The following is a 26,717-nucleotide window of genomic DNA, read 5'->3' as shown; positions in this document are numbered from 1 at the left end:
GAGAGAGAGAGAGAGAGAGAGAGAGAGAGGGAACACCATGGGGTTAGAATTACCACCAAGGGAAGTAGGAGATGTTATTAAGCAAGGAAGGACAAGTATAAGGATTATTACCTCATGAGAGTTTAACTGAGGTTAAAGGCCAAAATTGGTATTGGCACTAGTCTGCATAATTATGTGATTTTCCTTAATAACTTGGGTTATGAATGGTAAGAGCTGATAAAATGGGTGGTGGATTGATCCAAGACTTGGGATTTGCTGGGAAGATGGGGCAGAAGAACCAAAGGGCAAAGGGATTGGTGATGCTACAAAAACAGGTTCAAAGCGATGGATAATTACATCTAGGCTCAATAGTGATCGATGTGAGCCAGGTCGGTGCTGATAGGTTACAGGGGACAGGGAGTAGAAGATGGGTCAAGAAATTGGATATTCTGATGTAGTGAAGAGTAAGTAAGAAAACTAGCATACTAGGAAACAGAAGATGTAGAACAGAGAAGGGACTATGCATGATGCAGTGTTTGCAGGGCGTCAGAATCCTCAGATGCCAGGACCCAGGAGAAAACAAACCCCGGAAAGGAGAGGATTCTCTTCTTCCTCTGAAATGAGAGGGAAGGATGGGAGCGAACGTCTTGTTTAAATATTTCTTAGTAGAGAAGAAGCAGAAAGCGGGGATTCATATTGTAGAATTCTGATTTCTTCTATTAAGCAAGGTGGCAAAGCATATGCAGGAAGTGGGATTGGGGCTTGAGAGAAGTAGGGACAATTTAGAAAAGAAGCAGCAGGGAAGGTGGTAGGATTGAAAAATCAGAGAATTGCCTGTTAGTAGTGAGGACTCAGCGGGAACCAGTCAGCTGACATTGGCTTAGATTAGAATTCTAATCTTCTCCAGCAATTTCTTCTGCTTTGGGGCAGAAACAGAAAGTTCTACGTGGTGAATTTCATTCAGGGCTGGGGATTAGGAAAACAGGAATGGATGAAGGACCAAGGAAATGAGGGCACCTATCAGGATTATTGCTGAAATTGTCAATACTAGTAATAGGCTAAGAGAATGGCATGTGAGGGCTGATGGGTCCTTGGCACTATGAGAACAGTGGTGAGCAGGGTTACAATGAGGAAGACAAACACCAGAGTCTTCCAGACATTTTCTCCATAAAGTGGAAAGGTGAATGCCCCTATAAATCATTAACTAAACTGGAATTTAAATCTGGGCAGACTCTCCCAGGTTGTGCTGTTCTGCTTGGCTAAGCACTGATAAGCTTCTGTGAACCCTTCAGGGTGAGCGAGGCATGATCCACCTTCCCTGTCTGGACAGGTTTGGTCTACCCTCCCTTCTCCTGCTGAAGCAGGCCTGAGGTATGCATCAGGATTGCACATCTTAGACTATTTATCACGTTCCATAATGTAAGGCCCCTGCTGATTCCACCTTTTGGCTTTTAGAGGGCTCTGCTCTGGCCCTTTCTGGCTGTGCTACCTCCACACAGAGTGAGGAGACTGGGGGGTCAATGGGATATGCCCACTGAGAATCCACATCGATCCCTTGTAGACCATACTCTGGGTACCTTGGACCACCTCAGAATCCCTTGCCCAAATGCCTCAAGCTCACTTCCAAGGACCCCATAAACTTCTTCCCAGTCCCATCCTCCTAAGGGCAGACTGTGTGTACTCCTCAGCCAGAAGGTGGCCTAAGGGAGCCTCAGAAATGTGCACAGAGTATGAATGTGTGGGCTGGGGCATCCACACTCACGCATGAGAGGCCCTTCTCAGACAGAGCCAGGGATAGGAAGAGAAGGGGGCAGCTTCAGCCTGGGGTTCAGCTCCCCCCATGCCTCCACGTCCTGGTGCAGAACTCCAAGGAATCCAAGAATTACACATTCAGACTTGGCCTATAGGTCATTGGGAAGCTAGGGTGATCAAATTAGGAGAAGAGGACATATATTTATAATTTTTTACATAGTTACACATGTAAAATACAGGCCTCTATTTGTACTCTTTCCCTTGGTCCCACAAAAGTTAGGGGCACTCCTGGTTCCTGTAATGTGTTATTTACCTGTTGTGAAGGAAGGTTTTAAAAAATTATTATTGTAAGTTTATTTAACATATAGTGAGGTCTAAATTGCATCCCAAGATAGTAAAAAATAAAAGTCCATTAAAAATCTGGTTTGGGCCTAGCCTGCATGGCTCAGTGGTTGAGTACCAACCTATGGACCAGGATCACGGTTCGGTTCCTGGTCAGGGCACATGCCCAAGTTGAATGCTCCATCACCTGTGAGGAGCATGCAGGAGGCAGCCGATCGATGATTCTCTCTCTTCATTGATGTTTCTATCTCTCTCTCTCTCCCTTCCTCTCAAAAACAAAAATCCAGTTTGGATTTTTTAAAAGTTTTGGGACCTTAAACTTTCTCCCAATTTTTAATATCATTTGATAGAGTATGTTTCCCTGTTTTACTAATGTCCATATTTAAGGTGAATTTTCTAAAAGAATCTGTGAACATTTTATCCTACTATGACATTCAAAGTACTCAGCTTACAAAAACAAACAAACAAAAAAGTTCTTAGCTTGGCCTCGAGTATAAACCGCATCAGATAAACATTGGGACATATCTTCAGTACATCCTTTTTGAAGTTGAAGATGTTATCACATCTTTTTCATGCTTTCCAGATGCTTACTGATACATTAAATCTGATTAATGCTAGATTTGAGACCTGTCCTGCAAATTCATGCATTATATCTTCATTCCTTCATTATCAGATCTTAATTAAGGAGTAGAATTATGTAAAGCTGAAAATGTCTAGTCATTAAGCTACAGAAAAGAGAGAGGAGATAGCCTCTGGATTGCCTGACATGGCCTGTTATCATTCCATTTGCACCTTGACATGCCCTCTGTTACATCTTGCATCTCAGAAGGAGAGGTGACCTCTTAAGAGGGTCTGTGCTAGGACCCTGCTAATAGTAGTTCACAATCTGCCAATAAATCTCAGAGCCTAACTTGATGGAGGTCCAGTTCAGAGGTGGAAGGCTCGGTTTCTAAAAGAGTCGAAAGAGAATATTGATCTGGGCTAGAGAAGACCCAAGTTCTGGACTCAGAGCTATGATTAAGTTGTTGCTAAAGTGACACTAGGCAAGTTACTTCACTGTTCTGTACAGGTACTAACACTGATGTAAGATATGGGGGTGGGGAAGGGGAAAGAGAATTCATTTAGCTTACTGACTTCCAAACGTACTCAACTGTGAAACACCTTTTTTGCAGCAATATACAAAAGGAACGATCTAAGGAACACTCTTTGGGAAATGCTAGACTAAATCATTGGTTCTCAACAGGCAGGGGGAGCAGGGATTTTGCCCCACCCTCACCCCCAGGAGATAGTTGGCACTATCTAGAAACCTTTTTGGGTATCACAACTGGAAGTGGCCAGGGATTCTGCTAAGGATCCTACTACAGTGCATAGGACAGCTCTCCAAAAAAATAATTATCCAACCCAAAATATCAATAATGCTAAGGAGTTGAGAAACCCTAGACTAGATAAAATATCTCTAAATCCTCTTTCAACTCTAAAATCTAAATGAGGTGGGGTTTGTTTTTTTAAAACACACAAAATTTTATTTCTCTTTTACTCAAAGTCAGCTGTAGGTCTAGGTAAATTTCCATGTACCTCCATATTTAAGCTACTTTGATCTTATAGCACCTTCCTATCAATATGTACTTCTATGAGTCTATGATTGCCTTGGCAGAGGAAGAGAAAGCATAGAGAATTAAGGTTCATCTGTTGTTTCAACATATATCAGTACTTTTATTGCTGAATAATATTCCATTGTATGAATATAACACATTTTACTCATCTATTCATTACTTGATGAAATTTGGGTGGTTTCCACTTTTTAGATGTTATGAATGATGCTGCTATGAAAATTTGTATACAAGTTCTTGTGTGGACATGTGTTTTCATTTATCTCGGGTTACCTACCTAAAATGAGCATTGCTGGGTCATCTTATGTTTAGCCTTTTGAGAAATTGCCAGACTGTTTTCCTAAGTGGCTGCATCATTTTACATTCCAACTGGCAATGAATGGAAGTTCCAATTTCTCCACTTCCTCACCAACACTTTTTATTATCTGTGTTTTTTATTGTAACCATCCTAGTTGGTATGCTGGTATCTCACTGCGATTTTGATTGAAATTTTCCTGAAGGTTAATGATGTTGTGCATCTTTTCATGTGCTTTTTAGCCATTTGTATATCTTCTTTGGAGAAATGTCTATTCAAACCCTATACCCATTTGTAAATTGGGTTATTTGCCTTTTCATTATTGAGTTATAAAAGTTCTTTATGTGTCCTAGATACACATTTCATGTATGATTTGCAAATATTTTCTCTCATTCTATAGGTTTTTTGCTGGTGTCCTTTGAAGCACAAAAGTTTTAATTTTGATGAAGTAAAATTTATTTCTATTTTCTTTTGTTGCTTGTGCTTTTGGTGTCATATCAAAGCAACTGTTGACCAATCTAAGGTCACAAAAGTTTATGCCTATCTTTTCTTCTAACCTTTTTATTTTTAGCTCCTATATTTAGGTCTTTGTCCCATTTTGTGTTAATTTTTATATTTGGTGTGAGGTAGAGTTTCAACTTTATCCTTTTGTATGTGATAAACCATTTGTTGCAAACCATTTGTTGAAAAGACTGTTTTTAAAATACCTCTTTTCTGATATCTATAATTTCTTTTCTAATAGGTTAAAAAATAGGTCATATCTCAGGTTACTGTGACTTCTAAATCAAAAACTCTGGAATAAAAGCTACTTTTACAATTGTGTTGTTCCCTTAGAGCCATTTAGAAAAATTCTACTTGCAGCTAAAAACATTCTTTCCCATTGGAGGTATTTCACCACAGAGGTAACAGAAATGTAAATTTGGGGACACAAAGGGTCTCCTTAATCTCTCGGTATGTGTTCGAATTTCCTCTTTTTGTCCTCATTTTTATCCAGAATAATAATATTAACTCTCTATAAAGTTCATGGAGAGCTCTAGTGTTTGGGCCCAGAATGTATTTCTTGGCTAAAAGATCTCTTTACCCACTTCCATGTGTAGAAAGAACTAAGATATGGCATTCTGATCTCACAAATGAGGCACAAGGGTTGTTTCCTCAAATGAGACAAGGGCTTGGACTGAGAACGTGCCTTGGGTTGAGATGGTTTTTGTAAACTCAGTTAGCTTGAATTCTAGGCTTATTTTACTGCTCATTGTATTTTGTCCCCATTTATACTGATGACTAATAGATTTAACTGTGTTATATCAATTATGTCATTAATATTTCCCCTAGTTTTGAGTGCTATGTAGTTCTCCTTTAAACTTGTATGTGGATTAAACTTGGCAGTGATTTAAGGTAATTAATTCATATGTCAGTTGTTAGCAAGATCCAGTAATTAAAGTCTACTTTAGAGTAAGTTATTAACTCTTCAATAAAAACAAAGCACTTTATCAACTTATCAGTTTTAGCTATTTGTTCTAGTTGACAGGTGAGATAGGGACATTATTGACTGTACATAATCACCTCTGTACTTTCACCACTGAACAACGGGGTCAAATGGAAGTTTGAGTTGTTCAAGTTCGTCATTTAAATCTAGAATAAACCAGTTCAGGTTGATGGGGGTAGGGGAGGGTGCCCTTGAATCTTGATACCTTTGCAATACTGTCTCTTAAATTTTACAAAATCCATTTTCTGTTCAAAATTTTCAGACATCTAAACTAGATCAAGGATCTCAGATTGACATCTGAGATATTAAATCACTTTACTGTTTATGTTTTTTTATAATACTTTAAAAAAATAACCTTTTAGAGTTCTCCTTATGAACAGGCAGAGGAACTCTAAGTGTAATGCCTAGGACACAACAGGTGCAGGCCTTTTATTTTCAGGCCTCAACTAGTCACAAGTTTCCATCTCATGATAGGAAAGTTCCTTTTATTCTGCTCTAGTTCTTCTCCTGACATCCGGTTACGTTTATTCAGTTCACGGGCACGCCATAATGGGCCCTTTTGCTTTAACCTTGTTGGCTTGTTATGAACTGTGACCAACGTTAAATCCAGGTCTGACTCTTTCATGTGGTCAGGGTGTCTATAGTACTGGTTCCCAAATCCAGCTAATTATTAGAATTACCTGGAGTGATTTCTAAAGAGTTTCTCAGGCCTCACCCCAAATGCATTGAATCTGGACCTCAAGGGTGGAGCCAGTGGATCTGTATGTTTCAAACTGTCCCAAGATGATAGGGATGTTCAGCCAAGTTTGGGACATGGGCCAGGACTCTCTCAGGTGCTTGGAGGTCCTGTAGGGTTAGCCTCAGGGCATTGCCTCTGAGAAAATGCTATCTACTTACCCAAGAGGCTAAAACACAGGGGTGCCTATTTGCAATATACACTTAATGACTACTAACCTTGGCAAAAAGTCTTGGGTTCCTTCTCTGTCCTCTCTCACTCCCTTGGGCTGTTCTGTGACTTGCTTTGTCAGCACTGGCACTGGTAAAAATAAGATAAACTTGCCCTAGCTGGTTTGGTTCAGTGGATAGAGCATTGGCCCTTGGACTTAAGGGTCCCGGTTTGATTTCAGTCAAGTGCACATACCTTGGTTGCAGGCTGGATCCTTGTGCAGGAGACAGCCAATCAATGTGTCTCTCACATTGATGTTTCTCTCTCTCTATCTCTCCCTCTCCACTCTCTCTAAAAATCAATGGAAAAGTATCCTTGGGTGAGGATTAACAAAAACAAAACAAAACAAAAATAAGATAGACTTTGGTCCTGAGAGACACAACGTGGACTCTCAGTTCAGCCTCCTCTATGGATGCCATTTGCCTCATCGATAAAATGGAGGTAATACTGTCCTCCCAAGGGGAATCACTTCGTAAGTTATATAAATGTCTAACTACTATGCCGTATACCTGAAACTAATATAATGTGGAATGTCAACTGTAATTTAAAAATTAAAAAATATAGATATATTATCCTCCCAAGGATGTTATGATCAGCAGAATGTATTTGTATAGCATCCAGAACACAATGCACCCTGCATTAGGCACTATTACTTGTTTGGTTGTACTTGTCCACCTCTATGAATATGGTGGGTTAATGAAGCTTGCTCATGAATTTTCCCTGATTGTAGTGCCCTAGATTGCTCTGGGCAGTATGTCTCAAAGTAAGGGACACAGACCACCTGCATCTGAATAGACGGAAAAGAGGACAGAAATCAGCTCTTCTGCAACTCTAACATTCTTCACTTTTTAATTTTTTGTTGTTGTATAACATACGTATAGAAGTGTGTTTATCATAAGTGAACAGCTCAGTGAATTTTCATAAACTGAACACACCCATGTAACCAGCACCTAGATTAAGAAACAGAACATTCCCAGCATCCCAGAAGCCCTCCTCTGTGTGAGAACTTTTAGAGCCTCGGTTATAGGAAGAGCCCAGCTGAGGGGCACTCCTTCATCCAGTCTCAGCCTTCTGTGATGGGCCAGATCTCCATTACATGTGAGCCCTCCAATCTGAGAGACTGGGCCTGTGGCCTCACATGCACTCTTAATAGTGATGCAACTTCCTTTGTGAGAAGAATCACAAAGGGTGTTTCTATATTCTTAGCATACACCCTAAACTGTTGAAAGTAAATGAACTCAGGTCCTGACCAGCAAGGAGTGGAGATCAGTCATTGCCTGAAAGCATCGGCAAATCCAGCATTTTCTCACAGAGGGGTGAATGAGGTGGATTCTAGGGTAATTACCTTAGTGTAATTGAAAACTAAATCACTGATGACTGCATAGTTTAAATATCTATTTAAATACTTTCACTTTATTGCACTTATTTTTACAGGACATGCTACCACCAAATAGGCTATTAATTTTTCTAGCAGATTAAAATCTGAATGGGTACAGCTCAAATAGATGCCCTCTTTTTCCAGAGATCAATAGAGCTTTTCTTTTGTCTTTAATCCAACTATTCAAACAACCTAGTAGACCAGGACCTGTAATAATATAGGTCTTGCCCAAAGGAGATCAGGTATTCTATGTAATGTAATTTAGACAAGATTTTACATAGTAGAACAAGAACCTGGGGTGTTTTTGCCTATATCTTCTCAAATTTTTACATGCATACAAATCACATGGAAGTCTGGTCAAAATGCAGGTTCTGATTTGGTGGGTTCTGAAGAGCCCTGAGATTCTGCATGTCTAACGAGCTCCCAGGTGCTGCTGATGCTGCTGGTCTGAGGACCACACCTTGAGTAGCAAGAGGATTCAGAATAAGCACTGAAGAGAAGCCTGCATAAATATCTGAGCTTCCATTTCCTGGTACATATAGACTCTTTCTAAGGTCCCTTCTAACTGTACAATTTCACAATTCAGTAATCCCTCTTCAACTATCAACTAATTTTTCTTTAGGCTGGTGATTCTCATTGTTTATATGCTGTTATATTAAATATTGTTCTTTATTAGAAAGCCAGGTAAAAACTCTTGCTTATGGCTGACAAGTTTTATTTTTCAGCCTTCTACAAGTCTACCTCCATCCATGGGAAGTTTTGGCTAATAATAGCGTGATACTGGGCTTGGACCATAAGTTAAACTTGAGTCAGCACAGTTGGGCTTTGGTTAGATAAGCAAATGTAAACCTGGGAGTATGCCCAAAAGAAAGGAACAGTTAATCCTACCAGAATAGGCAGTCCTTTATGAATGTAGGGTGGGGTAAAAGTAGATTTACAATTGTGAGTATGCGAAACACAGTTTATTCTTGTATTATATTTATTAATTATTGTATTATTTTCTATATGAACAACTACTTTTTCTATATGAATAACCTACTTTTGCTGTACCCTGTACTTCACTCAAATAGCCACAACTGGGAAGAGCTGCAGAACATGTAAAGAAAAACTCAAGGAACTGGAATTATTTAGCTTGTGAAGAAAAGACAAAGGATGGCTTAAGAATCATTTTTATTTATTTTTATTTTTAATAGTTTATTGATTTTTGAGAGAGAACAAAACATTGATGTGAAAGCATAACATTGCCCCATACTGCATATCCCATCCTGGGGATTGAGCCTGCAATCTGGGCATGTGCCCTGACCAGGAATTGAACCAGCAACCTTTTGGTGCACAGGATGACACCCACCCAACCAAGCCATATCAGCCAGGGCAAGAACCATTTGTCAATGGCAGCAGAAATTAGCATATCCTGTGAAGCAAATGGCTTTACAGTGCATCAGAATAAATTTAGGTTAGCTCTAAGGTAGAACTTTCTTGTGATAATGATGACCCTACGTGCTGGGATTGCCAATGGTAATTTTTTTTAAGAGTCTTAAAACCAACCATAACCCTACTCCATCGCCTGTCACCTGTGTTATTAGTTGATATATCGACAGGGCCTCAGTGATGACACCATTCTAGATATTGAATACAAAGAATTAAATGCTTACAGAGCCATGAGGGGGACTAAAAGGACAGAAGTTAGAGGACTGTCCTTAGACTCCCAGGTCAGACCACATAGCAGCAATCTAGAAGTCAAGAAGCTATGGAAACGACTGCCAACATCACAGCTACTTCTCACTAATGAGGTTGGTGGCGATACAGAGGCACAGAGAGTCTTGCCAATGAAAATATCTAATACAGCACGCACATCACAAATAGCAGAGAAAACTGACAAATTTTCCTTTCAAATTTCACATTATCGTATCTGGTTGGCAAAATCTATACAGAATCCTATTAGCATGGAAGTCTAAAAATTATAGTTGTGTGTTTTTTTTTAACTATGAGTCGATTTTTATTAAAGTATAGCATATAGAAAAAATGCGCAAATCATAATCAGACAGCTTGATGAATTTTCATAAAGTGAACACACCCATGTAACCAGCACTCAGATTGGGAGCCAGAAATGACTGTCACCCCAGACGCTCCCCTCATGCTCTTTTATAGGCATTCTCCTCCCTGAAAATAACTGCAATCTTGCCTTCTAATACAATAGAGCAAATTTGCCTATTTTCAAACCTTATACCAAGTGGAATACAGTATATACTCTTTTGTGACTGGCTTTTCTCACTCAACATTATATGTGTGAGAATTATCTATGTTGTATATAGTGATAGTGTATAGAATTCTATTGGATGAGTAACACAGTTTTTGCATTCTAATGCAGATGGACATTTGGGTTGTTTCTAGTTTGGGGTTATTACAAATAGCATTGCTAATGAACATTGGTGAACATATGTATGCATTTCCATTGGATATATAAGAGTGGAATTTCTGGGTTATAGGGGTTGCATATGTTTAGCTCAAGTAGATACTGCCACACAGTATTCCAAAATAGTGGAGATGCCACATCCTTACCAAAACTTTGGGTTTTCCATCTCTAGTATTTGAGCCAAGAAATGCCTGTTCAAGTATTTCTCCCAATTTTCTATTGTCTTATCTGACTTTTTCTTGTTGTTCTTCATAGTTCTTTTGTAAACCAGGGGCCCAGTGCACGAATTCATGCACCTTGAAAGGAACTGTGGGCCGCAAGGCTGCGGTGGGCACAGGGGCAGGTCTCGGCCCATCCTCTGCGCCCCCTCCCAGCCCCTTCCACCACGGCCCCCAGCCCCCTGTCTGCTGGCAGCCCCACTCCCGCCTCCACCACTCCCATGCTGACAGCGCCGACCCTGCTTGCACCCACTGATGGCGCTGAGCAATTGGGGCCAGTGTGCCGTCAGCAAGTGCGAGTGGTGGCTGCTGTCCCGATCGCCCCTCAGGAACAGGGGAGGTGGAGAAGCCTTCAGGGGCAATCAGGGCTTGCAGCCACTGCTCGCACCCGCTGACAGTGCTGAGTGATCGGGGCCGGCGCCAGGTGCTGGCAGCAGATGCAAGCACCGGGCAGGACTGTAGTGTACAGGAGCAAAGAATTTTCAGCAACCACCAGAGGCTCACCCCGATGACAGTGACCAGCACCCCACCTTGGTCTGGCGCCCCCGCTCACCTGCTCCACCATCCCACCACAACCAACAGCCACCATGTTCTGCGCGCACCCCCTGGTGGTCAGCGCACATCATAGCAATCAGTTGTTTGGTTGTTCCACTGTTAGGTCTATTGCATATTAGCCTTTTATTATATAGGATGAGCCCTTTTTTGGGTATATCTATATATATAAAAGGCTAAATGACCGTCCGATCATCCGACTGGCCAGAAGGTATCATGCGCACGGACCACCAGGGGGCAGATGCTCAACGCAGGAGCTGCCAAGCTGCGGTGACTTGGCAGCAGCGGTTCTCAAATGATGCACCCCAGAACCAGAGAGGAGGGAGCCCAATTTCTCCCAGGGCCACATGATTCCACCTTTGGCAGTGGGTTATGTTGTTGCTGGGCACTGTCAGCCCCGAATCTGGTTTACTGCCAAGCTGCGGTGACCTCAGACACCCTTCAAGCCGTGGCGCTGCCCCAGGTGCGGCAGGCCGGGGAAAGACTGAGAGAGGTTGGCTCCAGGGTGTGTCCGGCCCATCTCACCCAGTCTTTCCCGCCAGCCACCTTCTAATCAATTTCCTTTCAATGTGTACAAATCTGTGCACCAGGCCACTAGTGTATTGATAATACCTTTTGCCACTCTGTGGCTATTTTTTTCACTCACTTAACAGTGCCTTTTGATGATGATGTTCAAAATTTTTACATAGTTCAGTTCACTTGAGGTTTTCCTTTCTGGTTTGTTTATTTTGTGTATGTTCAGTTTAAGAAATCTTTGCTGACTCCAAGGTCATAAACGTATTCTCCTGTGTTTCTTGTAAAAGCTTTATTGTTTTACTGTTCACATTTGGCTTTATAATTTGTCTAGTATTGATTTTTGTGTATGGTGAAAAAGAGGAAATACAGCTTTGAGCCTTCCAACTTCTGTAATACTGTGGAGTGAGGATAGGTATCCATAAAAGGTGGTGAGAATGAATGCTGAGTGCCAAGAGACCACATCTAACAGTTAACTTAGTTGAGTTTTTTCATTATAAAACAGCCCCAAACTGAATTTTTCTGAACCCCTTTTCAAATGTGATGGTTTGGGATAGCCATTTTCTACATTCCACACTTCCCTCATGGCTACAGTTCACCTCAGTCAGTTGCTTTGACTCTTTTTTTCTTACCCTGCCTCTTGGAATGTCATCATTGTTACAAGAGCACTGTGTTCTTTTCTAGAAATAACAGGGAGAATTGATCTGCTTCCAAATAAATGAAATTCTAACCAGGGTTATACTTGGTGGATAAATGTGAATGGTAGTATACTCTTAAAGAAATTTAATTTTACAACCGAATCTAATATATATATTCAAATACAGGGCATTATTCTAAAAGGCTTGAGAAAAAGTGGGTTCTTCTAAGTGAGTTAAACAAGCTCCCACACTCTACCTCTTCCCACTTATAGGCACACCCACCCCCGACAATTTATTTTTCATGTGAAATAATTGATGTCTCAATCCTTTGTAAGGTCATGTATAAAGGAGGTTTGGAAACAAGTTCCCTAGCTTCCCTACACTGGCCTTCCCCCCAATAGAGTCCTCTTCCAGAAATCACAGAATGGCCAGTGGAACAATATGTATCTAGAGCAAAATTCTTCTCACGCATCTTGTACCTGAATCTCTACTCTTTCCTTTGACATTTGGATATATCCTTTGGTTCCCTAATAAATATTAGCTGAAGTGGGTTTTCTATTCAACTCAGCTTCATGCCGCCATGTGTCTGGGCTGTTAGGAAAAGTAACACTGCTCATTTCAGGTCAAACTGAAATGGTCATTTCCAAGCCAATTTACACAGTTTCAGGATTGTACACAGTTCCAGGGCTTTCACAGTGGGGTGGGTTTCTTAGCTGATCCTTAACAAATTCACAGTGCTATGCCAAGACCGATATGTACTGTATGGGGGTCCCATGGCTTCTTTATGTCTAAGAGCCTTCTGTTGTTTCTGGGTCCCATAGAGGTCTGACCATCTGCATAGATGTACCTGATAGCCATTGCCCCTAGGTTCTTCCAGGTCCTATTTGTCAAGTACTCTTCTAATCACTCTATATGCATTTTCTTCTTTAAGCCTCATCATAATCTAGATTATAGTTCTATTTTATCTAGATTTTATAGGTGAGTACATTGAGGTTAGATAATATGCTCCATGTCCTTGTATCTTGTTAATGGTGATGCTTTTGCTGTGGATTGATTTTCTTTACATTTTGTGTGAATAGCCATAAATACAGTAATCTATTGTCCCCCACTCCCCCTCAGATATTAGACAAACCTCTCTATATCATTTCCACTTGCCTCCAAAATTTATCTTTGCAAAGACCCATCACACCACCCCCTGGCCATGGGCAAGGAGACACCAGATTGGTGGGGTCACTCATATCCATCAGGGCAAAGCAGGTGCACAGCCCTTAGTTCATCATAGCTGATGCCTGTGTTGTTGGCCAGCTGTTTCATGCTTGGGGCACATAAAAAAAAAGACCCATCACACCAAGGCATGTCAGTCATCTTAGTTAATCTCTACTCGATTCATGAAGCAAATTGAAAGGCACCAGCTATATGTCCCACACAAGTTCTGACACTGAATGGGATAGGGAGCAAAAGAAGTACAAGAGTCCCTTTCATAGGAAACACAAGGAATTTAACCTAATTGGAGAGAAAAGTAAGTCCTTCAATCACTAACCCATTGATTTGACACTTCGGACTCAGATATATGAACAGCTATTGTTTTTGATGGCCCTTTATTCTGGATCATCTCCTAAAAGAAGAAAAGTTGCCTCTTCTGCTCATTTGAGAACTACTGACCCCTAAAGGGCCTAACTCTACCCACAGTCCACCTCAGATTTCAGTAAGTCTCCAGTCTGAATTTCCCAATTCTTCAGTATGCTCATGGCTTCCACAGGAATTAGGATGGGAATGGAATCTTGGGGGAATTGAAAGTGCCATTTCAGAGTCAGTATAGTTTTAATAGGTTTTAGGGATGAACTTGGCACCTAACCACCACATATAAGATTTTTATAGACAAATATGAACATGTGTCTCCCCCAAATACTCTTGGAACTCAATCTGGTGACATTCCTTGATTACCATGTAACCATGTTACAGTCCTTGCATTTCTTAAGAACTTTAACTTATAAACCTGGCCACTTTAGTATTTTCTCTATTTTTAACTCTCTCAGATTGAAATACAGGCTTCTTACTGACGCCAGTTCTCAACTTGAGCAAATTAGTGCCTCTAGCCACTTCAGGGAAAACAGAGCTCTTTGGCATGGGATCATTTAAGACTTTACAGCATTGTTTTTCTAAGTTCTAATCACCCTTGTTAATCTGAAATCTCCTGAAAATGCATCCCTCATTTGTTGAATGTAAGATGACCTACTGTGGGACCTAGTGGTACTGGACCATTTCATCCTAGACTTCCGTGATGAGTTTAGTTGTAGAGAAGGGATCATCAGAAACATTTTCTCCACTCCATCATGTAGGTCCAGTACAGGAGCTTGGGCAAGCAGTTCATGATCCCAGTGGAAAGCAGAGTGTCCAAGTTTCCTAAAAAGCAACTTAAAATCCCTAACCCCAGAGAGGGTTCAGTTCATCTTATTGCTTTCTCCTCAGATTAAGAGTAATTTCAGTAGCATGAGACCCCTGGGCATAGCACCTGCAGGAAGGGGAGAATACTGAACTAAAACATAACCCTAAACTTGTCTTGAGGAATTTTTAAACCTCCATCCACCTCAGATTTGTTACCTGTGAAATGGGATCATGATATCTATTTAATAGGAATATTATAAGATCATATGAGATATGTGAAAGTGCTTTATACGTTTTAAAGCAGATTTTGACATTTTATTTGTATATTTCCTTTGCTTTTTAACCTAGAAAGTGCCCTGAAGAGCCATATAATCATGGTACACATTTTAAAACCATTGCTAGACTTTGGTGGTGGTGGTATGATAGTAGTAAAAGCAAGAAAAACAGAAAGAGGCGTATAGATGGTGGGTATGTGTGTGTACATGCCCATGTGCTAGGTTTTCTTCATGCCCCAAGAAGGCCTGTGAAAGCTGTCAAGTGTTCAAATGGGAAGGAACACAAATCAGATGGGGAATTGCCCCAAGTGTCAGAAAATCCACATTAATCTTACAAAATAACTATCCATCCCAGAGGAACCTTAAAAAACAATAGCCAGAGGCAAGATGGCGGCCACCAAGAGGAAGGGGCGTGGAGGCCTGGTGGTCCCGGCAAAGAGGAGAAAGAACAAAAAAGATGCTAGGCCTCTAGCTAGGCAGCAGAGAAGGCAGAGGAAGAAGACAGAAATCGCATCCCAGGCCCCGTTTGCAAAGGCAAGTGGAAAAATAAGGAACGGATTATCATCTTTTCTTCCAGAGGAATAAATTTCAGAACAAGACATTTAATGCAAGACTTGAGAATGTTGATGCCTCATTCTAAAGCAGATACTAAAATGGATCTTAAAGATAAGTTATTTGTGATTAATGAGGTTTGTGGAATGAAAAACTGCAATGTATTTTGAAGCTAAGAAGAAACAAGATCTCTATATGTAGCTTTCAAATTCACCTCATGGACCATCTGCTAAATTCCTAGTTCAAAATATTCATCCCCTCGCTGAACTAAAGATGACTGGAAACTGTTTGAAAGGTTCTCGGCCCCTTTTGTCTTTTGCCACTGCTTTTGATGAATTACTACATTATGCTTTGTTAAAAGAACTCTTAATTCAGATCTTTAGTACACCACGCTACCGTCCCAAAAGCCATCCATTTGTGGACCACGTGTTTACTTTCACTGTTGGGATAATAGGATATGGTTTCGGAACTTTCAGGTCACAGAAGATGCTGCTCCTGTAGAAATAGGACCTCGTTTCATCTTAAATCTCATAAAGATTTTCTAGGGAAGTTTTGGAGGACCAACTTTATATGAAAATCCTCACTACCAGTCACCAAACATGCATCAGCATGTCATAAGATCCATCACAGCTGCAAAATACAAGGAGAAAGAGCAAGTTAAGGAGGTGCAAAAACTGAGAAAGAAAATCGAAGACTATTCTTCCACATGATCCCACTACAGATGTTTTTGTTATACCAGCTGAGGAAAAACCTATAGAAATACAGTGGGTAAAAACAGAGTCAAACATTGATTTGAAAGCAAGAAAGAAAAGGGTTTACAAAAGACAAAGAAAAATGAAACAGAAGGTGAACAGTGGAAATGCAAAATGAATCACTGGATAACTAATTTTTCAGTTATTTTATATTTATTTTGTATTCAACATGTAAATACTTTTATTATTCAGGACTATCTCACATTTAATTAGTGTGGCATTTTTTTAAAAATTAAAATCTTGTGGCTTCAGTAGTATCTGTTTTTCTAAATAAAATATTCCTAGAATTCAAAACAAACAAACAAAAAAAACAATAGCCATTTTTATTGCTAATGGTTTTCAAAGATTGGAGATTGTTTTACTTCGTTAAATTGGTTAAGATTTATTAAATTCGCTTATAACATAAGAGCTCATCTTAAGGTAAATTTCAACCTGGAAGCAAGAATGACTTAGAATAGATACCTTTTTCCAATCCACTCCAGTGGAAACCTTAGCCTGATTCCACCTCTGGAAGAAAAAAAAAAAAGGTATGGACTCAGTGAGGGAGGAGAAAGGAAAGCTGATAGTGACTCACAACAGTTTTTGGAATAAGGATTATGCTTCCACTCCCACAAGCCTGATGCTGGGAACTTCCACTTGGAAGATGAGGCAGATCTTGACACGAAAGCAGGTTGAAGTGTTGACCCACCCTAGAAAAGAAGCTGAATTCATTGCTAGCTTCTAGACTGCAGTTAAAATGCAAGACAGCAATACACTGTGCCCAGTACACTCAAAGGCCTTAAAAGTGCACATACCTTTTGGTGAGCAATTTTAATTTTAGGACTATGCTTAGGAAGTAATTAAACATATATACAAAGCTTGAACTACTAGGTAGATCATCCAAGCTAGGTTCATCATACAGAAATAACAAGAGCAACCTAAATATCCAACTATAAGAGTTTAGTTAAATAAATACATCCATATACAGGGTGGGGCAAAAGTAGATTTCTAATTGTTCATATGGAAAATAATACAATAATTAATAAATACCAATACAGTTGTGTTTCGTGTATTCACAACTGTTAACCTACTTTTGCCTTACCCTGTATTATGTACCATTTATATTTAAAGTAATGGTATAGACAAATATTTACTAATGTGATAAGATGTCTAAAAGTTATTAAGGACAAACACAGGTAACTAACCAATATGTACTCAATGATTCAATTTTTGTAAAGCAAATGTGTGAATGTAAGTGTGGTTTTAAAAGCTCTTAAAGGGCTTCTGGTTCGAGGAGGTGGGCTAAGTAGATGTATTTAATCTCCTCTTGCTCTCCAAATCTCACTAAAATGATTTTCAAACACACACTCTCACAAAGAACACAATTTATAAAGCTGTAAAAAGAAACTCCTCCTGGTTTTACTCCCCAACCCAACTCTGGGTCTTGCTTCCATTTCTCCAAGTGGAAGAATGAGGAGGAATGAGAGGAGGATGGGAAAAGGAGATTTTTTTCCCCTTTTTATTTTATACATTCTGTACCATTTGAAAATCTTCATTAGTATGTATGTATTTTGGTAACTTTAAAAGTTATTGAAGGATAGATATAAATATGTTAATATAGCATCACACCATTTTGCCCTTAGTTTCACTAGGATACACCTAAACTTCGTAAGGGCAGAAGGCAAAAGAGAAAGAACAAGGGAAGAGAAGAGAGAAGGAGGCAAAGAGCAAGAGAGTGCATTTTAAATGGAGTGCTGATTTCTGCCGTACCTTCCTTTCAACTAGCTTGAACTTTACCCAAAGTAAATCTGAAAGAGGAGATGTGAATGCGACCCATTTCTGGTCCCACGAGTTTTTCATACTTTAAGGGTCTGGTCATGCAGTGTGTGATTCTAGTGTTAACAGATCCTTTTACTTTTGTTTGTTTACGTTTAAATAATATGGCTTTTTAATGCAACTACTTCCTTAGGTGCTCAACTGTGGAAGCAACAGTTTTATTCCAACACTGAGTGATTTAAGGTACTTTCAAGGGTAATTCTCATTCCTCCCTTCCTTAATTTAAACATTAATTCCCAAAACTATGGAAAGCTAGTGCAGAAATTAGTAATCAGTGGTCGTACTAAGGTGTGTTTTATTTTCTCCCCCTCTCTATTTAGTCCTATTTTCTATTTGAATAATGAGGAAGTGTTCCTTTTGTAATATAGAAAACTATATTTTAAAATTTAACCATATCCATAGCTCTCTTTCCACCTTCACCTGGCCTGTGGGCACCCAATGGCTCATTCTCTTTTCCAAACGCAACAAGATTTCATGACTCATTTCCTCCTGCTGCCCCAATTAGAGCACTTTGTAATAATATCAGCCCATCCAGTGGCCAGCGTGGCTCAGTGGTTGAGTGTTGACCTATGAACCAGGAGGTCACAGTTCGATTCCTGGTCAGGGTACATCCCCAGGTTGTAAACCCTGGTTCATTTTTTAAAAAATAATATCACAGCACCATAGTTTTGTATCTTACAAAACTCACCTAATCCCAACCAGAGGGGAAGAGGTGACAGGTGAGGTAGAAGAGGTTATAAGGGGGATAAAAGGTAATGGAAGGAGACTTGACTTGTAAACACACAATACAATATACAGATGATGTATTATAGCTGAAACCTATGTAATTTTATTAACCAAAGTCACCCCAATAAATTTAATTGAAAAGTCAAAGTAAATAAATAAATAAAGTTCTTCTGAGTCAAAAGGAAATCAAAACTAAAATAGAATATCTCTAAAGTAGCAATAATAAAAATACTAAAACTATAGGAAAAGAAAACTTTACTTGCAAACAAAGGTACACCTTAAACACTTTACTAGAATAGGAAGAAATTAATATGAAGTAGTTATGCATTCAAAACAAAAGTTAGAAAAGGAAAAAAAACACACAAAATAAATTAACCTGAAAGAATAAAAGAATTAAAAAAAAACACACAAAAAATCAGTAAACAATTAAAATCATAAAATTTATACAGCAAAAAAAATAAGTAAAGCTTTTTCAAAGTTGTAAGGAAAAAACACACATCATCAAATTCCAATTTGTGTCAGATGGTACTAATAACTAGCCCAATTGTTTTTCTTTTTCCTTGTATAAAAATGCTTTTTAAAATTTTAAGAAACTCAAATTTATATTCATCAGTAAGAAAAAATTTTTCAGAATTTGATATATACTTGGAAAATGATATTTGTAGCAGAACCATTAAGTACGCTACTACTTTTTTATCTAAATTTAAAGTCTTTCAAAAAACTGAAGATGCCATAGAAAAGGAATTCACTGATGAATTATCCATGTTTCTTTTTCTTGTTTTTTTTTGCTCTCCTTTATTTGTTAGTTACAAAATCTCATTTTTGACTGGATTCAGACTTAGAGGTAAAAGCTCTCAGAGAGGACAGTCTGTGTCTCTTTGTTCCTGGCGTTTTGCTTTGGCCTCCTTCATTCTCTTAGCATATTCTGCGGCCTCTTTCTTGTTTTTCTTAGTACAGTGTTTCCTCAGAGCAATATGCCTGCATTTGTGTTGCAGAACATGTGGGTGGAGTAACAAGACGCTGAATCTTGGGTGCTTTAGTCCTAGGTTTCTTACCTTCTTTGTTTAGAGGCTTTCTCACAACATATTTGCGGACATCATCTTCTTTAGAGAGATTGAAAAGTTTGCAGATTCTGCTGGCTCTTTTGGGCCCCAGGCGATGAGGCACAGTGGTATCAGTGCGACCAGGAATATCTCCCCGTTTTTTACAATGACCAAGTTGAGAACACTGAGATTGGCATCCACAGTGCAACCCTGAACAGATTTATGTTTTCTCTCTTCAGTTCTCCTTGGTCTGTAACAGGAGTGCCCCTTACTCAGCAGCAGGCGGACTCGGCCATGGGTCAAGAAACCTTGCTTCATAGGGAAGCCTTGTTTGTCGTTCCCACCACTGATTTGAACCACATAACCCTTCCATTCTTCACCCAGAGTGTCAGCAGCAACTTCTGTGGCCATACGCCTCTCATAAAAGGTAGGAAGTTTGCGTTCATTGTCCACTTCAATGAGTTTCTGGCAGCCAGTGGCTGGGAAAGAGATGTTGAGCTTCATTCTGAAGCAGCCGGCAGTCTCCGAGGCGCCACGAAAAAGAGCTTATCCACGTTTCTGACTGCAAACCTGAAGGATCAGGATTGGGCTGTCCCCAAAGAATAATTTTGAAATCCTGAAAGGACAAGCAAGCAATCATTTATCTCTGGCATGTGGGATAAGCAAATCCTTTAGCAACTTTCGAAGTTAGAGAGTAAGATGCAGCTGAACGCTGCTTGGGGTCCAATCCTGTGGAAATCTGCCCCACGTGGTCACCTGACCAAGTTTCAGGGTTAATGGTTCTGATCTGTAGAGAGTGACACTCCAAGACTGCATGTGCTCTATGGAGGATGGATGCATGGATAGTTGCCTCATTACAAGGGATCCAGTTTTAATACCTTATTATGTGATGAAGGACAATTTAATTTCCTGGGCTCCTTTATTTTTATAGATTTAAAATGGGAATCCTACTCTGTTTATTCTGCAAATTAAATGAGAGACTCCCTATGGGTGTATAATGCTGGGGTTCTAAAGTATAAGAATAAGCTTTAAAATATTTATTAAGAAAAAATGATAAAACACACTATATACAGCAGAGTAGTTGGGAAGCAGACAAACAGTTCTCGATAAGCCCAAGTGGGAAGCCTGGAAAAACCTTCATGTTCCCCTTTAGCATTTTGCACCTTGTTTACTAGTTAAATTAATGCCTTGGCAACAAGAATTGCATTTTTCTTGCATGGAATCCATCTCTAAGAAAACACACACCTGGAGGCTGTCAACAATTTGCTAGCCAAGCTAGAGTGAGCCCACTGACAGGGTTGGCATGGATCAGCCTTAATCCTTTCTCAGGGCGCTGAAAAGCAAGACAAAGAAGAGTACCTATCAGGGATGTTCAAGTGAACCCCATTCTGCCTGACCATTCACAGGAGGCCGGCACCACCGCTGCCTCCCCTGTCATCTGAAATTAGGACTGCTGAACCATATTTGGGGAAATCTCAAACAGCTACAAGTCCAGATATAAGTTCTGGAAATCTTTCTTGAGACAAAGATCTGTTTTCTTAGCTCCACTAAGATGCCTGACAACACCTCAACCTGGGTCTCTTTGTTCATCACCTCCCAGATCTTGAACTTGCTGCTAAAACACTTATCCAATACCCAACTGCATCCCCAAACTTAGCATAACTTTTCTAGGATATTCTGTCCATTGCACCATTTTACCCAGAACTTTTAGGTATCTAATATTTCCTTCCAGTTTTGACTGTGCTCAGCAACTCTAATGCCATTGTAACAATTATTTCCATGCGCACCCCCACCAGCCTGCTGAATTGGGCCTATCCTAGATCTTCACACTACCCTCACCCACTCCACCCTACCCCACCATCTTCTTCGTTGGGTCAGTGCCCTCTAACAGAAGGCCAAAGTGTAACCCCTACTAGTCTGACCTATCTTTTTTGGCCCTTGATCACATATGATAGACCTTGATCACATATGATAGACCTTGGATAGACCAGTGGTTCTCAACTTCTGGCCCTTTAAATGTTTGATAATAAAAGAGATGGTGACGGTGTATTTTCTGCTCCTTCTGCTTTTTTGTTGTTGTTGATGATGTTCTTTTGTGTCTGATTTATTTAACTTAACCTAATGTTTTCGAGATTTGTCTGTATTCTAGCGTATATCAGAATTCCATTCCTTTTTTCTTCCTGCTTTTTAATTCCTCCTTATTTCCCTACTTCTGAGAAGGGCACTGATAGGGAGGTACCAAATTGATCTGGAGAGGATGAACTAGGTGTGCTTAGATCATGGAGCTTGGCCTCAATGGGGAGGAAATGGAATCCTCACCTATCAGTGCAACCATGATGTCTAGTTTTAAGCTTTAAACATCTAAAATAAGAACTGCTATAAAAGACCAACCTTCTTGTGAAAGTGAAATCAAATGAAGTAAAAGATATGAAAGCACTTTGCCAGCTATAAACTACTTAAAGCAAATAAACCACGTTAGCAATCATTGTAGTGATTCTTTGCTAAGGCAAACAGCCAAGACCTTGAGTGGAAAAGTCAGTACATCTCCCATCTCCTGCCTTCTTCTTCCTGGCCCCACCCTTAATGTCCCAAGGCTCACTGTCTTCTATCAGATCCAAATCTCCACTCCCTTTCCCTCCCCCGATTATTTCCTCACATCCTTCAGTACCAGTGGAAACTTCTCAACTAGTTTTTGATCTCATTATTGATTATAGAATTCACAATAAGGCATTAGTAAGGATTAATTCTTCTGGAATACATTTACATTTAAAAAGAATGTGTTAATCAGAAGAATTTTCTGTAGAGAAAAATGGGAAGCTTATTTTCAGAGTTTAAGTTAATATCTATGATAGCAGAAATGTATTCATATTTTCACCAAAATATATGTACAGAAATATTCATAGGCACAATATTTATAATAGCCCCAAACCAGAAACAATCTAAATGCCCATCAACAGTAGAATAGATAAATTATAATCTATTCACATAATGCAGTGGTTCTCAACCTTCTGGCCCTTTAAATACAGTTCCTCATGTTGTGACCCAACCATAAAATTATTTTCGTTGCTACTTCATAACTGTAATGTTGCTACTGTTATGAATCGTAATGTAAATATCTGATATGCAGGATGGTCTTAGGCGACCCCTGTGAAAGGGTCGTTCCACTGCCAAAGGGGTCGCGACCCACAGGTTGAGAACCACTGACATAATGTAATACTACACAACAATGAGAATGAATGAACTAAAACTTTATGCAACAACATGGATGAATCTCACAAACATGATGAATAAAGGAAGCTAGACACAAATGAGTATATACCATAAGACTCCATGGATAGAAAATTCAGTAAAAATCAGAAAAAAAATGAATCTCTGATGTTAGAAATCAGGATAGCATTTACCTATTTGGTGGGGAGGTAACAGTGACTAGGAAGGAAGCACAGGGACAACTTCTGGGTTGGTAATAATGTTGTGATCCATGATCTGAGGACTGGTTACATAGGTGTATTGATTCTGTGAAAATTCATTGAGCTATAAACCTATGTATGCATGCATGCTTTACTTAAATTAAAACATGCATTTTAATTTAGTATGCATGCATGTTATCTTTAAATTTAAGTACGTATGCATATTGTACTTAAATTTAAAGTTTACTTAAAAATTAGCAACACAGCCCTGGCCTGTGTGGCTCAATAGGTTGAGCATTGTTCCATGCACCAAAAGATTGCTGGTTCGATTCCAGGTCAGGGCACATGCCTGGGTTGCAGGCTTGATCCCCAGCAGGGGGCGTGCAGAAGGCAGCCAATCTATGTTCAACTCATATCAATGTTTCCCTTTCTCTTACCCTCTCCCTTCCTCTCTCTCTAAAAAAAAAAAAAAAAAAAAAAAATTAAAAAAATTAGCCACACATGTTTACTGTAGAAAATTCAGAATATAGGAAGTATAGAGTATTAAAGGAAAACTTTCAAAAAAGGTAAAATTATGACTCATTTAAATAGCAAATGAAAACATATCAAAGATTTTTAACTCATTAATTAATGAGGGAACCAGTAAGATGTTATAGCCAGTTCAAATGGATTTGATTTATGGAGATTTATATTATCTACCAGACAAAATTCATGTATATGTCTTAATAGGAATCATTTATATATCTATGGACAGGAAACTGTCCATTACTATCCATTTTCTTTTTATTTTGTTTTATTTATTTTTTAAATATATTTTTATTGATTTCAAAGAGAAAGGGAGAAGGAGAGAGAGATAGAAACATCAATGATGAGAGAGAATTATTGATTGGCTGCTTCCTGCACGTCCCCTACTAGGGATCAAGCCCCCAACCCGGGCAAGTGCCCTTGACCGGAATTGAGCCCGGGACCCTTCAGTCTGCAGGCCGATGCTCTATTCACTGAGCCAAACCAGCTAGGGCTATCCATTTTCTATATGTTAACTTTTTTCTCTACAAAGTTGTAAAATAGTCAAAAACAGTGAAAGGAGAAATACTAGAATGTATAAACTAAATTTTACCCACTGAATTTCAAAGACTTTCTTACACTAGAATAAAATCAAAACAACCCGTAATCCTTTTATTTAGGCATCACCTACATATACACATTTGTGCCATATTTTTTAATAGCATGTGAGAATTGTCTCATCTCTATAGCAAAAAAAAAAAAGTTTCTCTTTTTTTCTCTACAGATGCTCATTGAAGGCAAAACACTTCACTGTTTCCATATTGAATACACATTTTTCTTTTTGTTCCAGAAAGCATTTGTTCACATTTCTAATTATTTCCTTTAGCATACTTTCTTAGAAGGAAAAGTAATGGATCAAAAGATATGATTATTCTAAGACTTAATACATATTGCCAAATATTATAAGAATTACTTTGGAGTATATAGTGGAGTTGGTTGAAGATAGGAAGGAACAGCTTTTCTAGGCCAATTGCATACTCCAGATACTACTCCTGTGCAACAGACTTCAGGAGTAAAATGTATGTTTACAGTCTTGCAAGTACCCCCTATCTGCCACCTTCTTTTCCTTTGCTTTTGGACTTCACCAGGATTGAGTAAAAACTCAGTCATTGAATAAGAAAAAAGTTTGGTTTGTCACAACACATTACAAAACCCCAAACTCAAACACAAACCCAAGACTAGAAGAGTTATCCCTACACTGCTGGCTTCATCTGTATTAGGTTATAAATCCCTTGAGGGATTTTCCAGAACAGAACTCAAACTTCTTCTTCCATAGGACTTCCTGTGTTGACACATATTTTTTTATTTGTTTTGCCTGTCTGGATTTTAAATTCTATAAGCTACATGTATCTAACTAAGACCTCAATTATTCAATAATGTTTATCAATTGCCTACTAAGTCCCAGGCACTGTGATATGTTTTTGCCCTGGGAGTCCAAAAAGCATGGTTACCATATAATATATAAAATATACTATATATTTTGAATGAGCATTATGCATTATAATGTCAAACTATTTATTGTTTCATTGCATTTGTTGATTGTTTTCAGAAGGTATGTCTTCTTTTTTCACCCAGCTAAGATGCCCCTTGAAGGCAGGGGTTAGTTATATCTTCACTTCTCTGACATCTTCCAAATTACTATGCCCTTAATAAGTACCCAGTAGAGAGCAACTGAATTGAAAACATAAGTGCCTCATGTCTGCATGGATCAAGCAAGCTATTCCTTCCAGCGCCTCAAATTACTCTTAGAATCTCTGTGGGAATAAATAACAAATGATTGGGAGACATGAAGTAACTTATTACATAAGTGATCATTTTACATTTTATATCTTCACCAATAGGTGGCACCATCAATTTTGAAATTATATTTTATATTATAGCCCAAATATCTAAGTATGGAGTTCATTCAATAAATATTTATTGGGCACCTTCTATGTGAATGCTGCTCAACCAGCCACCACTAACAGTAAAAATTAAAATTATACAGATATGCTTTATCATACTTCCTCTTCCATTAATTCCCTAAAGGACATTCTACTTTTATCCTTGTTTTATAAAATAACATCTAAATCCTGGGTAACTACTCAAAAACAACAGTTTTGCAAGTGTGTGTATGTGTATGTGTGTGTTCCTAATGTGGATGAAAAAAAGGGGCCACATGCTAACCTGACAAGCTCAGGGAAGGCCTGCATGGCAGTCTTGCAGACTCAAAGACCTAAAGTAAGCACAAAGGATGAGCTGAAATTAAAACTTTAATTAAAAGCAGTTTATAGTGGGTAGTCGTGTCCTAGGCCAGTATCTTCCTTGACAAAGGTCAACCTTTACCTTAACTGAGCCTATTGTCTTTTTGCATCTAAGATAACATACCTGTGAAATGTCAGTATAACTTGTAACTTTCCTTTTTCCTGACCTCTCAGGGCACAACCAAGTGCACCATAAATTCCTTCATTGTTATTGTTATCTTGTTAATTGTTGACTGTTAATTCTCCTGTACCCACCTAAGTAAAAGAAGTATGTGTCTATCATTTTGCTATTTATCCAATCCCAGAGGTTTCCCCCGCTTTTCTTTCTCCCGCCTCCCTAACCTATCATCAATGGATTTCATGTAACCCACTTATGTCTCCTTTGATTGTAATATATAAAACCGTGTGTGACACTCAATAAAATGTCATTCTCCGGAGCATTATTCTAATACGTTGAGATTCTGCTTCCTGGCAATTGTTGACAGTTTGGCTCAAATAAACTCACAAAAAATTATTTACAGGTTTGAATGTTTTTTATGTTAACACTACCCACCCTAATATCTGATTTTAAAAGAGGGAAGGGGATGCAAAGTTAAATAAAATGCAAACCGGAAAAATCTGGATGGGGAAAGGTTCAATCTTCAGAATTTAGTCCAAGTTGGCTTTTTAATTAACACAAGTTACCACTTCTAAGTGAAAGGATCTTTCTTTCCCTTTGGAAGATAACAGAAGTGTGATCCAGGCATACCAGAGTTATTTCTGCATCTTCCAAGGCTGTTCTGTCCATCTGGAGATAATAAAAGGCCCATTCCCCTGTGTTTATTTCAAAAGGTTTG

General features: G+C 39.1%; 1 long non-coding RNA gene and 2 pseudogenes across 1 annotated transcript in view; 2 read left to right on the top strand and 1 right to left on the bottom strand.

Moving 5' to 3' along the window:
- LOC102246372 overlaps nucleotides 1–26,717 on the top strand; it is a 95,342-nt gene that overhangs the window by 57,592 nt on the left and 11,033 nt on the right. The gene's annotated exons all lie outside the window — the stretch shown is intronic.
- On the top strand, nucleotides 15,010–16,201 carry LOC102245757 (annotated as a pseudogene).
- Nucleotides 19,403–20,189, bottom strand: LOC102246058 (annotated as a pseudogene).

Source organism: Myotis brandtii, unplaced genomic scaffold (genome assembly GCF_000412655.1).
Source record: "Myotis brandtii unplaced genomic scaffold, ASM41265v1 scaffold112, whole genome shotgun sequence".
Classification (NCBI taxonomy): Eukaryota; Metazoa; Chordata; class Mammalia; order Chiroptera; family Vespertilionidae; genus Myotis; species Myotis brandtii.
The sequence above is the reverse complement of the archived record's forward strand: the minus strand, read 5'-3'. Positions and strand labels throughout refer to the sequence as shown.